This window comes from Gasterosteus aculeatus, chromosome 11 (assembly GCF_964276395.1).
Source record: "Gasterosteus aculeatus chromosome 11, fGasAcu3.hap1.1, whole genome shotgun sequence".
NCBI classification, from domain to species: Eukaryota; Metazoa; Chordata; class Actinopteri; order Perciformes; family Gasterosteidae; genus Gasterosteus; species Gasterosteus aculeatus.
In genome coordinates, this window is record NC_135699.1 from 201,288 (window position 1) to 222,676 (window position 21,389).

At 47.4% G+C, this 21,389-nt stretch overlaps 1 long non-coding RNA gene across 1 annotated transcript; it reads right to left on the minus strand.

Moving 5' to 3' along the window:
• Window positions 1–9,552: 9,552 nt before the first annotated feature.
• Window positions 9,553–10,274, minus strand: LOC144384583 (uncharacterized). Its single transcript, XR_013451385.1, has 2 exons — window positions 9,994–10,274; window positions 9,553–9,880 (listed from the first exon to the last, which is right to left on the minus strand). It is a non-coding gene; the product is annotated as an uncharacterized LOC144384583 (long non-coding RNA).
• Window positions 10,275–21,389: the final 11,115 nt, after the last annotated feature.

Consider the following 21,389-nt stretch of genomic DNA (forward strand, 5'->3'; position numbering starts at 1 on the left):
GGGAAAACAATGTATAACAAAACCATGTGGAGATCAGGCTTTAGGAGGGTTAGGGAACTGGCATATGAGTATGTGCCGGGATTTATGAGTGCTCAAGCGGTGGTAGATGAAGTGAGGGAGATGGGGGAGGAAATAAGCCTTTGTGCTGCTGAGGGCATGGTGGAAAAGATAAAGGCTGGGATGGCGCGGGAATGGGTCGCAATGATTGAAAGCGAGGCAGGAATGATGAACAAAGAAGAAGACATCGAAATGTATGTGGAAGAAGGGGAAAAGACAATACGTTTGGCGGGTTTGAAAACAAAAACAATATACACGAGTTTGGGAAAAAAAGTACGAAGACCAGCTGCAGAGAAGGTCTGGGAAAAAAGTTATAAATGGGATGAATGTAAAAAACATGTGGCAGAACCTGAGAGTGAAATGGAATAGCATAGAATGCGAAAATTTTGATTTCCTGTTATAGCACAATAGGGTCTTCAACAATTTAATAATCAGCCAATTTGATGCAGAAGTGGGGAAAAATGTGATGTATGTACAATGGAAACAGAAACATGCATGCATGAGTTTGTTGAATGCACAGGACTAGATACCTATTTTGTAAAAATAAGGACACTAATAAGCAGATGTTGGGTGGGGGATATTGTGGGGAGAATGGAGTGGAATAGGCTATGGTTTTTTGGCATTGGAGAAAAACTGTAAGGATGTAATGTGAACCTGCTAAACTACACCTTGAGCCATGCCAGGTATGCAGTGAAGCTGAGGAGGAACCTTGCCCATTTTGAAAAAGAGCAGAGGTCTGGGATATGTTCAGGAGCATCACGACAAAAGATGTAAGCATGATACACAAATTTGTCAGGAAAGGGGTGTTTTACAGTGACTATTGAAGGTAGCACCTTTTATTAAGATAAAAGGAGATCGTAAACTTCTGTTGGACTTTGGATGAAAAGAATGCGATGTTCATCTCAACTGTACACATAATATGTTGTACATTATTTGTGAATAACTGAAAAATATAATTTAATTTTTGATAATAAAAAAAGCTCCGCCTGATCTCGTCTGATCTCAGAAGCTAAGCAGAGTAGGGCTTGGTTAGTACTTGGATGGAAGACTGCCTGGGATTCTCAGGCAGGGCCGGCTCTAGCCCATTGGCTGCCCTAGGCGATACTGAGATTTGCGCCCCCCCCCCTAACATAAATGTACTACAGGCAATGTAATGGTTCCCTGAACCTTTTTATTTTTAGTAACTTTACAAACTCCAACAACAATTGAATTAGTATATACATGTTGAATATACACATTTATACAATCTTCTCTGTCACTGCCAAATAAATACAAATAAGATTTAAAAGATAAATTAAAAAGCGCAGACCTTTTTAATTAACTACAATTTCAAATACTTAAAATAAATAAAAATATAAACAAACTTAACAGCCTAATGCCAAATTTGTCAATGGTGTTATCAAATTAAATCTGACTTGAAACCTTGTGGTTGATACTCAAAAGTGCAAGCCCATTTAGACGTTCTTGGCTCATTGTTGACCGAAGGTACGTTTTAATTAATTTCAATTTTGAAAAGCTTCTCTCTGCAGTGTCAGGGATGGGGGTGGAAGGCAGGACTCAGAACGCAGAGTTCAAAACAAAAGACTTTAATAGTCAAAAGGTCCAAAATCCAAGGGGCAAAAACACTCAGGCATGAAACTATGGGCATCCAAGACAAAGACAGGACAAGGACATGCGTGGCAAAAGACAATGACGCGACCAGTGACACAGGAGACACATGGCTTAAATACACAAGGGAGGTGCAGGTGATTGGACACAGGTGGAAACTATTAGATGATCACAGGGGATGACGGGACAAGGCAGGAAGTGAAGTTACCCGGGGACACGAGTGGCAGAAAACTACAAAATACAACAGGAAGTGAAACCACACCGTGACATGCAGAAGCTACTGTTACTGGAAGGGTGGCAGCAATTCTGAGGGCCACCCACATGTTTGGAAACATTTCTCCTAATTTCTTCTCATACAAGAAACTTCGAAGTTCCAGAGTGGTCATGCTTGCTTTTGGCAAAACAGGGAAATTCTGCATTTCCATCGCAAGTTCCCTCCAATCCAGGTCTGACTGCCCACCACAGCTCAGGGTTTGACTGAGTGCTTCACACTGCTTTGTGAGCTCTTCTTCTTGGAGCTTAGGGAAGTTCACCAGAACTCCAAACTTTTCCTCAACATCACCTAAGGTTTTGAAACGTTCTTGCAATGATGCAACCGCCACATCAACCACCACATTAAAGAAGGACATTTCCAATTGTTTGAGTGCATCTCCCTCTGGCTCATCAGGAGATTCATAGGAGTAGCTTACTGTCTTTGTCTTTCTCAGCCACTTCTGCTTTAAAGCAGTTTCCACATTCATCTCCTCCAGTTCTCTGGTTGATACCTGGGCAGAACAGAATCCATTTCCTCTATAGGAGGTAAGAGGGGCTTTTGCTGTCTTAAGCAGCTCAAGAGCCACATCCAATTGCATGGACACCGACTGCAACATTTTGCTGACATGGTGAATTTTGGCAAGGATGTCATACCAAACCACACTGCAAATGCAAAATCTGTATGATCCTACCTCTTCAGCCAATGACTGTGCCTCAGTTCCAATAATTGCATCTGTGGTTCTATTCCTCACCTCTAGTAGAGCCTCTCTGACTCGGTTTGAAATCTTACAGCTTGGACACTGTTTATCCGGCTTTCCCACCTGGTGTCGGACCAGGATTTCAGGGTTGTCTTAACATGCTGCTTCAAGATGGCCCATCGTTGTGTGGAAGCAGAGCCCCTTTGCACTAGATAGTGTAGACCTTTTCATTTTACTTCGGCTCAATCCGAGTTTTCCCTTTGCCTTGCAGCAAACATCCATAAGCGCGCAACCGAAGGGTCCGCCGCGCGGGACCGTTGACGGCACGGCGCCCCCCACCCCCCAAAAAAACACACAAAAACTGAAGCCGAAACTGAAGAATGTCCTTCTTCACGTGGTTCTCCAAATCGTTTGCTAAAGCTAGCTAAATTCATGTGAAATGGTTTGTAAAAACAATCTTGCCAAATGCTAACGACGACTTCTGCCAATGAGCTAGCTACAACGACATGTGTAAGACATTAATAGTAGACCAGGAGCGATCACACTCCTGTGACCAATCCTGCTCAAGAATGAGGTTCGGCCCATCGTAAGCTCATTTACATACGGACACAGAAATGTATAAATAAATAAATTAAGAAATACAGATATGTAGAAATACAGAAATGTAGAAATCGATTTATTTAATAAATTCTGTTTAGATACCAACGTATATTAATACATTAATTTATGTTTATTTATTTATACATTTATTTATGTATTTATAAATGTATTCATTTATCTACACATTTATTCATGTATTTATACATTTATTTACACATTTATTTATTTATTTATACTTAAGTCATTTTTGGTCCTCCATATTTGCCTAGTGGAGCATTCACCAGAAGATCTTTTAAGTTTTTATTTCTTCTGGTGGCTGCTATTAGTCTGAAACCAGAGAGCGAAGGTATCTGGTCCTGGAGATTCCTCAAGTGTTTTTTATGCTGATGGTAAGTGTCTGGGATGCTGGAGAAAATGTAGAAATGAAGGGGACCAGAGAGAGGTTAGAGTTTTCTCTCACAGGTCTCACCGCTAGGTGGTAATTATCTCTCAAATCCCCTTTAATTTCCCAGAGAAATGAACTGCTGTAGCCCCGACGTCTGAGAGCAGCTAAGAGAGTTCTGGTGGCTACTTCCAAATCCTCTGCCCTCGTACAGATCCTGTCGTAACGAATCAGTTGTGATTTGACTATGCCACGGTAAGTGAGTCGAGGGTGGTAGCTGGTTTTATGCAGAAGTGAGTGAGTGTCTGTAGGTTTAAAATACACTCTGGTCCCCAGGCTGCTCTGTCCTTCTTCATGTGGAATTAAAACCACTACAAACTCAATCCTCTCTGACTGTATGTTAAATTTCACAGAGATGGATGATGATGGTGATGGTGGTTCAGGACCGAGATAAAAATCGCTGAACTCAGCTCGGGAATGAGTCCAAATGCCAAAAATATCGTCCAAGTAACGTATATAAAAGTTGGGTAATTTAATGCATTTGGGAAAGACAGTGTGCTCCCAGTCGGCCATGTAAATGTTGGCATAGGCTGGGGGGGACTTCTTTCCCATAGCCGTGCCGTGTACTTGCAGATAAAATTGGTCATTGAATTCAAAATCATTTTTCAACAGGCCAAGTTTCAGAAGTTTCAGGAGGGCCTCATCTGGTCTAGTGGGGTCAGGGTGTCGCTGGAACATTTATTGCACTGCCCTTAGCCCCCATCGGGTTTCTATGTTGGTATAAAGTGAGACGCCATCAGGAGGCACCGAAAGTTGTTTCAATCTGTGACAGGGGTTCAGATATAAATAAATAAACTCCAGGATTCTATATGATTCACTCCTACAATCGGAGACAATGGGTCTCCCGGGAGGAATCTGATGTGGGACCAACCATGTGCCTGGATCCTTGTGGATTTTGGGTACTAAATATAATGTATGTAGGCGTGGCGGGTCCTCTCCAGAAGTAAACTGGGAGCACACCACGCTGGTCATCTTGCAAGACCATTATGAGGCGGTTATGAAGGGGGGAAATCCTGAGCCCTGAGACGCTGACGGAGACAAGAGGCTATTGTGTACTGGATGGCCGTGCTGCTAATTAGAGGACCCACAACTGCCCCCTGCAGTGACGGTGCCAGCGACAACAGTGACCCAGACCGACCCGGTGAGGCATCCTTTGAGGCGCTTAAGACCCGTGGATGCAGTACAGCCGCCAGGTATGCCACCCACATACACCGTCGGGGCCCAGCCACGCTCAGAACCAGTACAGTCCAGCGTAGCAGCAGCAGAACCCGTGGCGGCGGTGGCACGCGCTGTCGTGGCTCAGGTCCATGCAGAGCCAGCGCAGCCCCGCAGAACAGCGGCAACGCCAGTGACAGCTGCCACTCAAACTGTGGGAGTCCACTCAAAACCGAGGGGCGCAGAATTGATCGTGGTGACGCCCCCTTCTCCTGCTGCATCACCTCTGCCCCCCAGCACTCTGCCAGTGATTCTTAATCTCATGGACTCTCCCATCGAGGCCCGGTTCAGCTTAGGCACCCTCTCCCCTGACACCCCGCACCAGGGGGAGAGCTCACAACAGGGGTCCCCACACACTCCTGTTACACAGCAGCCACTGGCGCAGAGGCCACAGAGGCTGTTTGTGAGCAGAAAAGAGACTTTACATTACATGTCATTTAGCGTACGCTTTTATCCAAAGCGACGTACAATAAGTGCATTCAACCATAGGGTACAAACTCAGGAGAACAAGAAACAAGAAAGTGCAATTTCCTCAAATAAGCCAATTTACAATTGGCTATAGATGAGTGAAGTTACAAGTACAATTTAAGTGCTACAATTTGTTAGTCTTTAGTCGAGGTAGAGTCTGAGTACAGCGAGACTGGCGAGGGAAGTACGAGCAAGAAATTGAGATCTAATCAGTCGGAGAAACAGAAAACTGACAACATGAAGATTGGGCAAGGAATCGTATGGAAAGTTATTCTTGAGTTTAACCAGGATGGTGGACATTACCACCTGATCCACTAAATCCAGGATGGCGCCGTTGATGGCAGCCACGGTGCTTCGGTGCGCTTCGTTTTTTGTTGTTTTTGTTGATAATTACGTTTGCTGCTGCGATTCCCGGAGCTCTTTCACCAGAGATGAGCTCTTGAACATCCGTGGAACAACTCCAGCGGAGTTACTTCCAACTTTCCTGCTTTCTTCTGTGGAATTACTGGACATTCTAGTCAAAGGTGCGCTCACCTTTCGTCACGCGGTGAGACGCCGTAGGAGAGGAAAACGGGCCGGCTCGCTGGTGAGACTCCGCAAGCATGGTTCTCGCACTCCGCTGCCGGGCATCTTTCTCTCCAACGTGCGCTCACTGTGCAACAAACTGGACGAAATTCAGCTGCTGATGAGGAGAGACAGAGACTTCTCTACATCCTCCGTCTTGTGCTTCACGGAGACGTGGCTCTGCGGATCGATACCGGACTCCGCGCTCCAGCTGGCGGGCTTCCAGCTGCTCCGAGAGGACCGCGACACGGAGCTCTCCGGCAAGACAAAGGGTGGAGGAATCTGCTTCTACTTCAACAACAGCTGGTGCAACGACGTAACCGTGATCCTACAACACTGTTCTCCTGATCTGGAAACTTTTTTCATCAACTGCAAACCCTTTTATTCCCCCCGTGAGTTCGCTTCATTCATCCTGGTTGGTGTTTACATGCCGCCGGCGGGCAACGTGCACGAGGCTCAGCGGACACTCGCCGACCTGATACGGCGTGTGGAGCGGACCAACCCGGACTCCTTAGTTATTGTCCTCGGGGACTTTAACAAAGGAAATCTCACCCATGAACTCCCTAAATACAGACAGTTTATTAAATGCCCCACCAGAGAGGAGAACACGCTGGATCACTGTTACACCACAGTAAGCAGGGCTTATCACGCCGTCCCTCGTGCTGCACTGGGACACTCTGACCACGTCATGGTCCATCTGATTCCTGCATACAGGCAGAAACTAAAGCTCTGCAAACCTGTGGTGAGGGAATTCAAGAAGTGGACCAGTGAGGCGCTGGAGGATCTTCGGGCGTGCTTTGACTGCACAGACTGGGATGTTTTCAGGACGGCTACTGACTGTCTGAATGAGTTCACAGAGGCTGTAACTTCCTACATTGGCTTCTGTGAGGACAGCTGTGTACCATCATGCACCAGGGTGAGTTACAGCAACGACAAACCCTGGTTCACAGCGGAACTCAGAACACTACGCCTGCAGAAGGATCAGGCATTTAGGAGTGGGGACAAAGACTTGTACACAGAGGCAAAATACAAGTTTAGCAAGGCGGTGAGAGATGCTAAACGACTGTACTCTGAGAAACTCCAACAACAGTTCTCAGCAAGTGACTCTGCTTCGGTCTGGAGAGGCCTCAAACACCTCACCAACTACAAGCCAAACCCCCCCCCCCTCCATGAATGACCTCCGCCTGGCAGACAAGCTCAATGAGTTCTACTGCAGATTTGAAAGACAATGTCCTGATCCCATCCCCCACAGCTCCACCAACCTGCTGCAGTCCCCCTCCCCTCCCTCCCCCAGCCCATCAGGTGCTCAGGCCTCTTTAACTATATCGCCTTCCCCTCCCCCACCAGCAACGACCCTCTCTATTCTGGAGAGAGACGTTAACCGGCTCTTTAGAAGACTAAATTCCCGTAAGGCAGCCGGTCCGGACTCAGTCTCCCCTCACTCCCTGAAGCATTGTGCTGACCAGCTGTCTCCGGTGTTCACTGACATCTTCAACACCTCCCTGGAGACCTGCCACGTACCAGCCTGCTTCAAGGCCTCCACCATCATCCCTGTCCCCAAGAAGCTCAGGATCACAGGACTCAATGACTACAGGCCCGTCGCCCTGACCTCTGTAGTCATGAAGTCTTTTGAACGGCTAGTCCTGACCCACCTGAAGTCCCTCACCGACCCCCTCCTGGACCCCCTGCAGTTCGCCTACAGAGCCAACAGGTCTGTGGACGATGCTGTCAACATAGCCCTCCACTACATCCTCCAGCCTCTGGACTCCACAGGAACCTACGCCAGGATCCTGTTTGTGGACTTCAGCTCTGCTTTCAACACCATCATCCCGTCTCTGCTGCAGGACAAACTCTCCCAGCTGCACGTGCCCGACTCCACCTGCGAGTGGATCACTGACTTCCTGTCTGACAGGAAGCAGCACGTGAAGCTGGGGAAACATGTCTCAGCCTCTCGGACCATCAGCACCGGTTCCCCCCAAGGCTGCGTTCTTTCCCCTCTGCTCTTCTCCCTGTACACCAACAGCTGCACCTCCAGCCACCAGTCCGTCAAGCTCCTGAAGTTTGCGAATGACACCACCCTCATTGGACTGATCTCTGGTGAGGACGAGTCCGCCTACAGGTGGGAGTCTGACCATCTGGTGTCGTGGTGCAGCCAGAACAACCTGGAGCTCAACGCTCTAAAGACAGTGGAGATGGTTGTGGATTTCCGGCGGAACAGAGCCCCACCCTCCCCCATCACCCCGTGTGACTCCCCCGTCACTATTGTGGATTCCTTCCGTTTCCTGGGCTCCATCATCACCCAGGACCTCAAGTGGGAGCTGAACATCAGCTCCATCACCAAGAAGGCTCAGCAGAGGTTGTTCTTCCTGAGGCAGCTGAAGAAACTCAACCTGCCAAAGACGATGATGGTCCACTTCTACACGGCCATCATGGAGTCCATCCTCTGCTCCTCCATCACCGTCTGGTACGCTGCAGCCACAGCCAAGGACAAGGGCAGGCTGCAGCGTGTCCTCCGCTCTGCAGAGAGGGTGATCGGCTGCAATCTGCCGTCCCTGCAGGACTTGTTCGCTTCCAGGTCTCTGAAGCGAGCTAAAAAGATCGCGGCTGACCCCTCTCACCCCGGACAAAAACTGTTTGTGCCCCTTCCATCTGGGAGGAGGCTGAGGTCCATCAGGACTAAGACCTCCCGCCACACGAACAGTTTCTTCCCTTCGGCAGTCGGGCTCATCAACAGAGCCGGTCCCCCACTGACTGACTATAACACTCCACCGGTCACTCCCCCTCATACTGCACATGCCACTTTAACTGCAATTCATCACTTTGTCACTTGTCACTTTGTCTCTTGTCTGTTACTTGTTCGTTAGTGCACTTTATACTTAAATATTAAAAAGGTAAAAAGAAAAATATTAATTTTTTTTAACTTTATTCCCTTGTTTTATACTAACCCATAGCCTTAGCCTTATTCTACTAACCCATTGCATTAGCATTTCATTCCACTTTATTTTATTACTTGTGCACTGTTGTCTTGTCGGTCTACTGTCGCGCACTAACCGCCAAGACAAATTCCTTGTATGTTTGACATATTTTGGCTAATAAATGTTTCCTGATTCCTGATTCCTGATGAAAAGTGAGATTTTCGCCCCCGTAAACGCCCGGAAATCTCCCTAATTTCCGACAATTTCCGACAATTTGCAACCCGCGCACGTTGCGTTTGTCTGTGCCACAAATTGTCGGAAACGAACCATGACGTAGGCGGAGAGCTGGCGGAGGTGCGAATGGCCCGAATTAGCATATGAATGCAGCGAAACCACGGGTGGCCGAGCCGAGCGGGCTTGAATATCCTTACTCCTTATTGGATGAAACCACAACTTACTAACAAATAAAATCACTCGTGATTGGCAGCAAAACCACACATGGGCAGACCAGGCTTGAGTTTCCTTGTTCATGATTGGATGAAACCACAACTTTCAATCACTCGTGATTGGTTGGCAGATCTGTCGCTATTGGTCACCCGCCTCATTTTATTTATATATTCATATTATGCTGTATATTCATTTCATGGTTATCCTATGTAGGCTACTGCACTATTATTAGGATACCAACCAGGACATCAATGAATTTATAGAGAAAATGAACATTTGCCACATGTTTATGCAAAGAAAGAGCTTTATTAACAACACACAAACAACTACTTCATACAAAGTGAGGATCTGCCCACACTTGGGTAACGGCGGTTTAAAAAACGACAGCTCAGTAAACTGTCCGTTTGCCTCCTCGGGGTTGTAGACCGTCACTGGCGCCGTATTTTCCGAGGCAGGTCTGTTGTGCAGGCGCCTCGTGTGTGTGGCGACCGTACAATCCACCCCGAGACCCCGCCAACAACGCCGTCCCCTCCGTCCGACGTGAGCTCTACGGTGGCGGATTTCCAGAGTTCCACCTCGTCATCAGCCAGCACACTTTGTCTCGATTCCAGCAGCTGTAAAAACAATGAATCAGTACTGTGCGATGCGGTACGGACACAACACATCGATCAATGCACCTGAAAAAAAGTCAGTAAATAAACTCTGACCCTCTTCTCGCTCGACTCACTGAATCTGAATCCTTCGCAGCTTCCGCCCGCAATGAGTGTTCCGGCTGAACCTGAAGCTCCAGCGTCCCGTCTCAAAATACGTCTTACAGGCGGCACAATTAAAGAAAACAATTAAATGAGTGTGGTATGAATACAAAAAAAATCAAACGCAAGTCACAGTAACATTGAACAGGGAAGGAGAAACAGTAAACAGTGTCACTTAACACAATGACGTCGTCTAAATCTGGACTTTTCCCGGAGCAAATACGAGGTCACCGCCTCATTATGAGGCAAGATTAGTCTGTGAAAACAAAATGTACAGTTTTGATCGGTATCCATACGTATATATTTCCTTATATCGCAGAATGAAAGCATATTCTTTAAATCTGACCCTTGCTCCGGTTCGTAGCGCCTGTAATTCGTCTCGGAGTTGTGCAGACGGCGGACCGCTTCGACACGGCAAAGAAAATAGACTTTAATAAAGCAGTTTCTGCTCACTTGTAAGGCTACTAGGCTACTCTTAGCTTAGCTTGAGGCTACGCTACTTTTAGCTTAGCTTGCAGTCATCGAACGTATTCTTACCGCTATCTTGGGATCGTGCGCCCGTCTCCTCTTCTTTGAGTCGGTTCCTCTCCTCCATGGACAGAAACCCGCAGAGTCCCGAATGCTCCAGTGGAGCGAACCGCTCGTTGATATCGGCAGTTTGTAGTTGGAGTTGACGAGACGATCCACTGAGAGCTTTCAGCAGCTTCTTCTGTCTGTCTGCGGACTGGCCGAAAGTTGGTGACCGCGGAGAGGAGTTGAAGGCGAGACGCCGTCCAGCCATTATTCACCAACCAGCAAAAACCAAACAAAGGAACTGGAGATACAGTTCTTCTGAATATGTCTGTTTGTATGCTCGTCTTGCAAGTACTGCTGTCTGAGTCATGCCTATGACCTCACACGTGATTGGACGAGGAGTCTAAGGGTCCTCCAATCACATACGAGGTTATTGTTATACGGAAGGACCAGTATTTTAGGAAGACAAATGGTTGGGACTTTGAAACAGCTGATATGCTTTATGTAAAGCAGTGTTTTGGTGTCAGCTAACCCTAACCCTAACAACTTTCCCTAGAAAACTGTACAGTGGTGCCTCTTTCTCCATTCCACCAGACACTCTTGGATGAGTCTGACAGACATGCAATGTTGACCATGTATCATCAGATGTACCCTTGTGTCACTGAGGTTGAATGTTTTGCCATGACATGTAAACTGGTAACATGTATGAATGTAACTTAATCGATAGATGCAGAGCAGAAAGGTCAGCATATGTTCATGCTAAGTGGTGTGGAAACACTAACAGTTTTGAGGAACCCGTCCTTGACCCTCTAGCAGAACTACGACCAGCCATTATAAAGCAGTTTATAGTTGTTAATGTTGTGTCAAAGGGAACTGCATTTAAACATGTTCTTGCACAAGTTTCCTGGCTTTATCTCCACCCGGACAGACATTTTTATGGAAAGCCAATAGAAGTTTGGGGCTTGCAGGGAACAGACACGTCATACCCAGCATCATTTCTGCCAGTTGAGCGCATTGCTAGAAGATGTGTGGTTAATACATCCTCTGTGCATTTAAGTAAGACCAAAGAAAAGGTCACTGTAGTCCTGCCACTATGCACTGTAGTTGAGCTCTAGGAGACTGTGATCTCTGCAGACCCCTCATTCTGATTCAAATGTTGTTTGCATGGAATGCTCATTTTACCTTGATTAAAACTAATTGCTAATGGCAATTAGCAATGGCAAATTGCCATTAGCCAATGGCATAAAACTCCCTCGGCGTTCCTGATTTGCATTTGTATAGCTCACAGCATTTTCATTTACATGTCAAAGCCTCCCCTAGAATTAGGAGGAGGGGGGTCATGGGGGGACAACTGCCAAGGGAGGCCCACATCAATTTCTGACAATTTACGGCAGTTTTCGGCGTTGCCCGCAAATTGCCGTGAACAGCCGCAAAACTGAAATTCCACGACAATTTACAGTGCCGCATACTGCCGAAAATCCCACTTTTCATGCAGTGTTCAAACTTACTAAGGCGATTGAGAAAGAGATTGGTAAAATCATATTTGCTGGGTTTGTGAGCAATAAAAGAATACTGATACATGCAACTAGCAAACAACAACAAGAAAAGATACTGAAAATGTCCTCACTTCAAGGGGAAAGAATGAAAGCACATATAACAGGAGCAATGACAAAAGTGAGAGGAGTGATCTCAGGTGTACCATTGAGTATGTCAATGGAAGATGTCAAAAATGAGATTCAGGGAGGTAAAGTGATTGAAGCCACACGGATTAAAAGCAAACGAGATGGTGATCATACAGTGTGAGAGAGTATGTTCCCTGTGGTAGCGGGCGTGGTTTGGCTCGGCTGCAGGGGGGGCTGAGAAGGGAGTGGTTCAGGGTGGCCTCAGCTGGTATTAATCAGTGTCATCACCCTGGCGGAGGACCATCTGGCGGTGCATCCCAGCGGGCAGAGGGACCGGGAGAATTCGCCGGCGTCGGCCAGACCAGGAGCTGCGCCAACCCAGGCCGGCTCCGTGGCTGGCGCCTTTTTCCCCCAGCCCACGACCCACCGGCCCTGGGGAACTCGGGCACCCTTCCCAACCCACAGAGATGTGTGCTGTGCTCAGCGGTGACGCGGGGTCGTCCGACGCTCCGATTATCAAAGGAAAAGGGCTGTGGCACGTAGGACAATAAAGTGTAACAAAAAGAGAAACTGGAGAGAATTCTGTTCCACCATAGGCAGAGGAGTCAAATTAGGGGATATATGGTCTACGTTCAAGAGAATGAATGGGAAAAGGACGTCTGGTAAAATTCCAGCTTTGATTGATAGAGAGAAGATAATAGTATCAGATAAAGGAAAGGGGGAGGGCCTTTGTGGCAGTACACAGTTGTGAAAACCTTAGTGACATACATAAACAGCAGAAAGAACGGGCATTAAGAGAGAATAATAAGGATATGCCATGTTCAGACAGTTACCAGGCAAGTTAATATCAAGACTGTTTAATAAAATTTGGCGGGATGGAATAATACCACACAGTTGGAAAAGTGCAGTAATATTACCATTCAACAAGCCTGGTAAGGACCCAGCTAATCCCGATAACTATAGGCTCATAGCATTGACATCCCACTTGTGCAAATGGATGGAGAGGATAATAGTTCGTAGATTATCACATATATTGAAACAGAGAGGATTACTGACCAATATACAAAGTGGATTTAGAAAAGGGCGCTCCACAACAGATGCTCTAGTTAGAGTAAGTAATGATGTGGAAAAGGCATTGAAAATGAAAGAACTAATGACAATTCTATATTTTGACAGAGAAAAGGCATATGATATGAGGGAAGGTTTCCTTATTAAGATAAGTAGTATGGGTATAGGAGGAAGGTTATATAATTGGCTTATGGACTTTTTAACAGGTAGGAAAGTTAAAGTTGGATCAGAGGTATCTACAGAATTTAATGTAGACAATGGTATTCCCCAGGGGAGTGCAATTAGTCCGATACTGTTTAACATAATGATAAATGATATTTTTTCAAAAATGGATGGATGCACAAAAACAGCACTATATGCGGATGATGGGGCCATTGTGATGAGAGGAAGGAATGTGTCATACGTATTAGGTAACATAAGGAAAGCAATCAGGGAAGTAGAGATGTGGTCATATAAGTGGGGATTCAAGATGTCGACAAGCAAATCTTGTTATATGATGTTTACAAAGCCAGTAGGTGTACATGGAAAATGCATATTAGGAACTTAGAAACTAAATGCAAAAAAGTTATAAACCTGATGAGAGCTGTGGCGGGATGTGACTGGGGTGCAGAAAGGCAGTCGTTTATTAACGTCTATAGGGCCTGCACGAGGTGTGGGTGTGTTCTGTGTTAGTGAGCGCCGGGTGAAATTGTGTCTGAGGTGGCGACGATTACGCCTCACAACACCACCTGACTCCAACTCCACCTCATATGATCTATGGCTCACCTGTCGGACCACCTTCGCTGGTCTCCAGCCACCGTGTGTGCCACAGGGTTGTATTCTCACATCGTCCCCTCTCTCCATAGTGTCCATGTCTTTTGCTGTAGTACTTTTCCTGTCTCCGTCTGTTGTTTTCCAGTCCCTGTTCGTTGTGTGTTACCTCTGGCTTCAGCAGAGTGTCCTTCGTGGGAAGCAGGGTCCTGGTCCTCCTGCTCAGAAGTCTCTGTGCCGGGCTTGTGTCGAGACCCTGGCTCGGCGTGTTGCGATGATCCAGCATGGCCAAGTACGGATCTTGTCGTGCTGCTGCAGCCTTCACCATCAGGCGCTTGGCTGTCTTCACCGCTGACTCTGCTTTCCCCTTACTCTGCGGGTATCCTGGCAACGATGTCCTTTGTTCAAAGTCCCACTTTCAGCTGAAGTGCTGAAACTCTAGTGATGCATATTGGGGTCCATTGTCTGAGATAACAATGTCCGGAATCCCTTGTCGGGCAAAGTGGGCCTTGAGTTTCTTGATCACTGTGTTACTCTTCGTGTCAGGTAGATAATCGACCTCCCAAAAGTTTGAATAATAGTCTACTGTTGATCAGATAGTCTTTATTGTGAAAGGAGAAAAGGTCTGTTCCTACCTTGGCCCAGGGTCTGCTTGCCATGTCATGTGGGTGTAGTGTCTCTCTTTGTTGCTTCAGGTCCACTGACCTACATATGTCACATTTGGAGATGAAAGTCTTGATCTCCTCATTCATTCCAAGCCAGTATACACACTCCCTCGCTCGTCTCAGACATCCCTCTACTCCCAGGTGAGAGGAGTGGATCCTGTGAGTGATGTCCACCCTGAGTGCGTCAGGTATCACGGCTCTGTCCCCTCGGAACACTATGTCATCCTGGAAACTCAGTTCATCTTGGAAGGTGTGGTAGTGCCTGATGTCACTTGGTAAGTCCTGTTTTCTCTTGGGCCACCCTGACAGTATTCTATTTGCCACACTCTGTAACTTTGTGTCATCTTTTGTTGCAGCCCTGATGGCACTCAGCCTCTCTGCTGAAATGGGTAGGTAGCCAACCATGTTTACAGTCTCTATATCTGTCTCACTCTCACCCCTAGTGCTCTCTGGTAAGTATGCTCTGCTCAGCATGTCTGCAAGTAACATATTCCTGCCTGGAACATAGGTCACACTAATATCATACTGCTGTAGCCTGAGTAACATTCTCTGCAGTCTCTTAGGTGCACTAAGTAAGGGCTTGCTGTGTATATTCTCTAGAGGCTTGTAGTCACTTTGCACTGTGACCTCTCTACCATAAGTATACTGATGGAACTTTTCCATCCCAAACACAATGGCTAAACATTCCTTCTCTATTTGGGCATAGCCCTTTTCAGGTGGTGTGAGTGCCCTACAGCCAAATGCCACCGGTTTACCTTTCTGTGTCCGATGCGTCACACTGAAGTGTCAACTCCTCTTCCTTATTGTAGTATTGTAGGACTGGTGCCTCCAGGGCCTGCATGAGCTTTCTTTGGAACACTTCCGGTGCTGGGCTTGTTCCCATCGGCATTCTCAGCCAGCGGAAGCGACCAAATGGGGTGGCGAATGTGGTGAGGTAGCTTGACTCTTCTTCTAGTCTGACGTGCCAGAAACCTTGCTTCACATCGCATACTGTGAACACCTTTGCCTTCGACATCTCCGGCAGGATGTCATCTATAGTTGGGAAAGGATGGGAAGTTTTTAGTGCCCGATTCAGAGGTTTTGGGTCTATACAGATCCTCAGCTTCCATTAGGTTTTTTCACTGCGACCATGCTACTGATCCAGTCAGTGCTGCGTTCCACTGGTGTGATTATCCCTCTTCTCTCTAGATCTTTGAGTTCCTCTTGTAGAGGTGTCATCATAGCTACAGGCACTCTGCGCTTTGGCAGTTTCACTGGTGGTAATCTGTCATCTATCTCTATTTTATATTCACCCTCCATGCAACCATCCCAGGAATCAGGAATAAGGAAACATTTATTAGCCAAAAAATGTCAAACATACAAGGAATTTGTCTTGGCGGTTAGTGCGCGACAGTAGACGGACAAGACAGCAGTGCACAAGTAATAAAATAAAGTGGAATGAAATGCTAATGCAATGGGTTAGTAGAATAAGGCTAAGGCTATGGGTTAGTATAAAACAAGGGAATAAAGTTTAAAAAATTTAAATATTAAAAAGTTAAAAAGAAAAATATTAAGCATAAAGTGCACTAACGAACAAGTAACAGACAAGAGACAAAGTGACAAGTGACAAAGTGATGAATTGCAGTTAAAGTGGCATGTGCAGTGTGGAGGGGGAGTGACCGGTGGAATGTCAGAGTCAGTCAGTGGGGGACCGGCTCTGTTGATGAGCCCGACTGCCGACGGGAAGAAACTGTTGGTGTGGCGGGAGGTCTTAGTCCTGATGGACCTCAGCCTCCTCCCAGATGGAAGGGGCACAAACAGTTTTTGTCCGGGGTGAGAGGGGTCGGCTACCATCTTATAGCTGCTTCAGAGACCTGGAAGCGAACAAGTCCTGCAGGGACGGCAGATTGCAGCCAATCACCCTCTCTGCAGAGCGGATGACACGCTGCAGCCTGCCCTTGTCCTTGGCTGTGGCTGCAGCGTACCAGACGGTGATGGAGGAGCAGAGGATGGACTCCATGATGGCCGTGTAGAAGTGGACCATCATCGTCTTTGGCAGGTTGAGTTTCTTCAGCTGCCTCAGGAAGAACAACCTCTGCTGAGCCTTCTTGGTGATGGAGCTGATGTTCAGCTCCCACTTGAGGTCCTGGGTGATGATGGAGCCCAGGAAACGGAGAGAATCCACAATAGTGACGGGGGAGTCACACAGGGTGATGGGGGAGGGTGGGGCTCTGTTCCGCCGGAAATCCACAACCATCTCCACTGTCTTTAGAGCATTGAGCTCCAGTTTGTTCTGACTGCACCACGACACCAGATGGTCAGACTCCACCTGTAGGCGGACTCGTCCCCACCAGAGATCAGTCCAATGAGGGTGGTGTCATCCGCAAACTTCAGGAGCTTGACGGACTGGTGGCTGGAGGTGCAGCTGTTGGTGTACAGGGAGAAGAGCAGAGGGGAAAGAACGCAGCCTTGGGGGGAACCGGTGCTGATGGTCCGAGAGGCTGAGACATGTTTCCCCAGCTTCACGTGCTGCTTCCTGTCAGACAGGAAGTCTGTGATCCACTCGCAGGTGGAGTCGGGCACGTGCAGCTGGGAGAGTTTGTCCTGCAGCAGAGACGGGATGATGGTGTTGAAAGCAGAGCTGAAGTCCACAAACAGGATCCTGGCGTAGGTTCCTGTGGAGTCCAGAGGCTGGAGGATGTAGTGGAGGGCCATGTTGACAGCATCGTCCACAGACCTGTTGGCTCTGTAGGCGAACTGCAGGGGGTCCAGGAGGGGGTCGGTGAGGGACTTCAGGTGGGTCAGGACTAGCCGTTCAAAAGACTTCATGACTACAGAGGTCAGGGCGACGGGCCTGTAGTCATTGAGTCCTGTGATCCTGGGCTTCTTGGGGACAGGGATGATGGTGGAGCCCTTGAAGCAGGCTGGTACGTGGCAGGTCTCCAGGGAGGTGTTGAAGATGTCAGTGAACACCGGAGACAGCTGGTCAGCACAATGCTTCAGGGAGTGAGGGGAGACTGAGTCCGGACCGGCTGCCTTACGGGAATTTAGTCTTCTAAAGAGCCGGTTAACGTCTCTCTCTAGAATAGAGAGGGTCGTTGCTGGTGGGGGAGGGGAAGGCGATATAGTTGAAGAGGCGTGAGCACCTGATGGGCTGGGGGAGGGAGGGGAGGGGGACTGGAGCAGGTTGGTGGAGCTGTGGGGGATGGGATCAGGACATTGTCTTTCAAATCTGCAGTAGAACTCATTGAGCTTGTCTGCCAGGCGGAGGTCATTCATGGAGGGGGGGGGGTTTGGCTTGTAGTTGGTGAGGTGTTTGAGGCCTCTCCAGACCGAAGCAGAGTCACTTGCTGAGAACTGTTGTTGGAGTTTCTCAGAGTACAGTCGTTTAGCGTCTCTCACCGCCTTGCTAAACTTGTATTTTGACGGTGTGTACAAGTCTTTGTCCCCACTCCTAAATGCCTGATCCTTCTGCAGGCGTAGTGTTCTGAGTTCCGCTGTGAACCAGGGTTTGTCGTTGTTGTAACTCACCCTGGTGCATGATGGTACACAGCTGTCCTCACAGAAGCCGATGTAGGAAGTTACAGCCTCTGTGAACTCATCCAGACTGTCAGTAGCAGTCCTGAAAACATCCCAGTCTGTGCAGTCAAAGCACGCCCGAAGATCCTCCAGCGCCTCACTGGTCCACTTCTTGAATTCCCTCACCACAGGTTTGCAGAGCTTTAGTTTCTGCCTGTATGCAGGAATCAGATGGACCATGACGTGGTCAGAGTGTCCCAGTGCAGCACGAGGGACGGCGTGATAAGCCCTGCTTACTGTGGTGTAACAGTGATCCAGCGTGTTCTCCTCTCTGGTGGGGCATTTAATAAACTGTCTGTATTTAGGGAGTTCATGGGTGAGATTTCCTTTGTTAAAGTCCCCGAGGACAATAACTAAGGAGTCCGGGTTGGTCCGCTCCACACGCCGTACCTGGTCGGCGAGTGTCCGCTGAGCCTCGTGCACGTTGCCCGCCGGCGGCATGTAAACACCGACCAGGATGGATGAAGCGAACTCACGGGGGGAATAAAAGGGTTTGCAGTTGATGAAAAAAGTTTCCAGATCAGGAGAACAGTGTTGTAGGATCACGGTTACGTCGTTGCACCAGCTGTTGTTGAAGTAGAAGCAGATTCCTCCACCCTTTGTCTTGCCGGAGAGCTCCGTGTCGCGGTGAACACATCCTCAAACTCTTCCTTTATTTTGTCCATGGACATGTGTTCTACCTTTATCACTGGGCTCGGCTCTTTCCTCACTATGCTGCCTATAGCCACGATGTTCTCGTACTGTACTTTTATCAGCTTCATTGCCTCGCTGGCTTTTCTGCCCATTAAAGGGATTCTGCTATTCTGGTTAACCACTTGGAACTCTAATCTGTATAGCTTGTTACATAACATTACAGGTCATTTAGCAGACGCTTTTATCCAAAGCGACTTACATTACACTTTAAACCCGTGGCTTTTTCACATTTTTGCCCGGGGAGCAATTAGGGGTTAGGTGTCTTGCTCAGGGACACTTCGACATGGAACATGGGGCAGTCTGGAATCGAACCACCAACCTTGCGCTTCCCAGCACACCTTCTCTAACCCCGGGGGTTGTTGTTGTTGTTTCTGGGATTTCTGACCTTAACCTTACATGTACCCAGAGGAGTCAACTTGGTCTTATTATACATCACTAGCATGTATCACTTTCTCAGTGTGCTCTAACTGTGTGTCTGGGTTCAGTAGGTCGATGGGGATGATATTACAGGTGGCCCCACAGTCTATCTGGAAGTTGACCAACTTTTCCCCTATCTTCATTGTTGCAAAGAGCTGCTGGCCTTGACTGTGGCTGTCTTTAACCTGGTTTACAGCTTCATCCTCTCTACTTGCTTCAGTTACACAGTTGACATCCTCATATGAGTCGCTGTCACTAGTCTGCTCTGTAACTGTGTAACGGAGTTAGAAATACACTGTCATTTTCAAAGTATTGTATTTTATTTTTTTGTTATTATTCAACAATCTTGTTGAACGTGTGTGTGTGTATTTTATTTTGGGTGGGTAACATGACCGCGGTTCTCAGCTGTGGTGCGTCATTATTCTAGACGATGGAGTGGTGATAAAAGTATACGTTTGGTCATTGTTTAGTTTCGCGCCATTTGTATTCGCTACATCCGGTCGTCCTGACGTATACGTTCCCTCCATAGACCCTGTGTGTAGGGAGCTGATGTGCAGAGAGACCAGAAGGCAATGTCTGTGTTTTATTGTCTTCTGCAGGTATGTGTTTTCTTTTGCTTTAATGCTGGAATTTTTGCAGTTGTCACTGTTATCTATTTTGTTCACTTGGGGTTGTTCTCCCCTTTTTGTCACAATTTGGATCTTTGACAAGCTATAATTTAGATTTTGCAGTAGTCCCGTTTTTCCTGCACAGTAGTGTTACACTGTTGAAGACCCTGTGTGTAGGGAGCTGATGTGCAGAGACCAGAAGGCAATGTCTGTGTTTTATTGTCTTCTGCAGGAGCAAATAAATGCTGAAAAGATCAGTACCTGAGTCGACTACTTCCATGCCCTAAACACATCTGTTACAACTGCATGCGCTTTCTTCGTTTTCCTACTGATCTCTTGGCTTGATCTGCACTGTGCTGCAAAATGATTTTCCTTTCCACACTTCTTACACTTTCTTCCAAAAGCTGGGCATTTTTTCTTATTCCTCTCGTGTGTTCCACCACAAAACTTTCACAGTATCTTATTGTCTTCTTTCCTTCCTTCCGTCTGTTTTAGTGCATGTATCTCCTCCACTGTCTGTCCTTTCAGTGTTCTGCAATTCTCCCTGGACAGCTCTGTAGCTCTACAGATGTGCAGGCATGTATCAAGAGTCAGCTTCTCTTCCCTGAGTAATCTCTCCCTCAGCGCTGAGCCATTTGTACCGCAAACAAGTCGGTCTCTAATCAATGAATCTCTAATGTCCCCAAAATTGCAACTGCTAGCAAGTGTCTTCAAGTCAGTTACATAGCTGTCCACATTTTCATCCAACCCTTGGCTCCTCGAGAAGAATCGGTATCTTTCGACGGTTTCGTTTACCTTGGGGTTGCAGAATTCGTCAAATTGCTTGATCATTCCACTCACTGTGGTCCTCGCTGAAGAGCTGGCACTCGACAAAGTTGTCCAGAGTTCTCTGCCTTTTTCTCCGATGAGATAGCTGAATAGCTTGACTTTTGTGGTGTCTTCGGCGTCTGGCATGGTAAGGTCCATGTACAGTGTAAACTCCTCCTTCCAACTTTTCCATGACTTTGCCAAGTTGTCGGAGTCCAAAACCAAAGTTCCCGGGGTCTTTAGCCCGTCCATCGCTAGCTAAACTTGAACTTTTCCTCGTTAATCACTTCTGACACTTTTCAACGTGCACACCGCTGCCACCATGTTTCATTATGTTCTGTCTCACTCTCGACTGTACATAATGGAAGATTAAAGCAGTTTTGCTTACTTGTTCTTTATTTGTATGCAGTCAACAATACTCTGCCTGGTGCAGTTATCCAGGGCTCCGCGTAAGTGGTGCACGCCCTAAATCTGTCCCCCCTACAACAGTACTGCAACAAACGATCCTATTGTTACACCATCGACAACAGACTGAACAGGAATGGGATGAGTCGTTTTTTTTTCCTGAGGAAGCGTCGACCCTTCCATGTGTGCAGCGAGATGTTGGAGATGTTCTATCAGTCTGTTGTGGCCAGTGCTTTGTACTTGGCCGTGGTCTGCTGGGGGAGCA